We start from the raw sequence: 2,231 nt of genomic DNA on the forward strand, positions 1-2,231 counted from the left end.
CAGAAGGAACCATTCCCTGGAGAAGGATATCATGCTTGGTAAAGTGCAGGGTCGATGGAAGAGAGGAAGGCCCTCAAGGAGATGCATTGACACAATGGCTGCAACTATGGGCTCAGGTTTAGCAAGGATCATGAGGCTGGTACAGAACTGGGCAGTGTTTTGTTCTGCTGTGCATAGATAGGGTCACTGGTGAGTCAGAGACGACTGGATGACATCTAACAACAACATAATAATCAATATCACTTAATTGGATATATGGTCAATTTCAGACTGCAGAAGTCAGTTAAAATCTTCAATTTCTTCATCTTTGGCTTTGGTGGTTGGTACATAAATTTGAATAATAGTAATATTAACCAGTCTTCCTTGTCGGCATATATATGTATTTTATCCTATTACCAACAGCATTTTACTTCAGGATAGACCTTGATACATTCTTTGTGACAATGGATGCCATGTCATTTCTCTTCAATTTATCATTCCTGGCATAAGACCACATGCTTGTCTGATTCAAAATGGCCAAAACTAGTCCATTTCAGCTCACTAATGTCTAGGATATTGATCTTTGACAATATCCATTTCATTTTTGACAACTTCTAATTTTGTTAGATTCATACGCTGTACTTTTCATATTCTAATTATTAATGGATGTTTGCAGCTGTTTCTTCCCATTTTGAGTCACACTACATCAGCAAATGAAGGTCCCAAAAGCTTTACTACATCCACATCATTAAAGTTGACTTTATTTTGAGGTGGCAGCTCTTCCCTAGTTGTATTTTGAGTGACTTCAGACCTGAGGGTCTCATCTTCCAGCACTATATCAAACAATGTTTCCAGGCTATTTATAAGGTTTTCCAGTATTGTAACAGATAGTGTTTCACTTTTATCCATAAGGATTTAATTGGCCACTTCATTGAGAAGTAGATGGCCCCTTCGTTCTTCAGAGTCTGCCTTAGTCTGGATGCTCCACTGAAACCTGTCCACCATGGGTGACCCTGCTGGTGTTTTAAATACCTGTATCATAGCCTCCAGCCACACAGCAATATGCAAGCCACCACAGTACAACAAACTGACAGATTAGTGGTAGAATTTTGTTCTTAGTATTCAAATAATCTAAGAAATATTACATTTAATCATTTTAAAACTATATCTATCACACATTATTTGATGATTAAAGTTCATAATAAACATTATTAAGGATACTATGTGGTGTGGTAGGGGACATTTTCACAGTTTGTAGGTGACGCCTTAAGTTTTCCCACCAATCCTACTGATGCCACTGCATTTATGTATACTTTTTTTTTTTTTTTTTACCAAATAAAACCATGAATTCCTAAGATATAGAACTATGTTCAATTTATCTTCAAACATCGCTGTTCATCGTCATTATATTCAGTATTGTTAAATATATTATGTTACACTGAGTGTGTTATCATAATGCGCCAACAGGAAGACTTCTAATAAAATTTTTATTGCTTCAAAGTAAAACAAACAGTAATTTGGAGCTTTGAGTATTATTTGAGTGTGTCTATTGTTATTAACTTTTTATTTTTATTTTTTTATTGTGATTTGGGTGAAGGTTTACAGACCAGATTCACTTTCCATACAGCGGTTCACATATACTTTGTCTCATGACATTGACCACAGTTTACCACAATGAAACAGCTCCCCTCCCACTTCTTCCCCATAGTTACGTCTTCCCTGTGTCCATCCCTCCATGCACTCCTGCCTCCTGAGCTGTCTCCCTGTGCATAAACAGCCCTTCTTTCTCCAATGATTGTTCTCTCCAAGGAGTGTATCTACTTGAGGTAAATGTTCAACTCATGTGCCTGTCTTTTTTTGGCTGGAAATCACAGGTGTGGGTTCAATTCCAGATCAGGAGGGCAGCTAGGGGCCATAGTCTCAGTGGTTCCACCAGGCTCTATTGGACTAGCAAACCTGGTGCCCCCCCTCTTTTTTTTCCCAAATGATTTTGAGTTTTGTTCCACATTGTTCTCCCTCTCTATCAAGGATCTCCTACACAGATCCCCTTCCAAGAGGATGACAGCAGTAGCTGGGCACCATCTATTTCTTCTGGTCTCATAGTTGTATAGGCTGCAGTTTGGATGGTATACCAGTCGCTAGGACTATTTGTTTTCAAGAATTTTGGTTTTCTTCATTCTTCTTTTCTCTGGAGGAGGAGAGACCCATCGTTGCATCTAGATGGCAGCTTGCTAGCTTTTAAGATCCCAGTC

Source organism: Orycteropus afer, unplaced genomic scaffold (genome assembly GCF_000298275.1).
Source record: "Orycteropus afer afer isolate SDZICR_OR568_19922 unplaced genomic scaffold, OryAfe1.0 scaffold00627, whole genome shotgun sequence".
In the NCBI taxonomy this organism is placed as follows: domain Eukaryota; kingdom Metazoa; phylum Chordata; class Mammalia; order Tubulidentata; family Orycteropodidae; genus Orycteropus; species Orycteropus afer.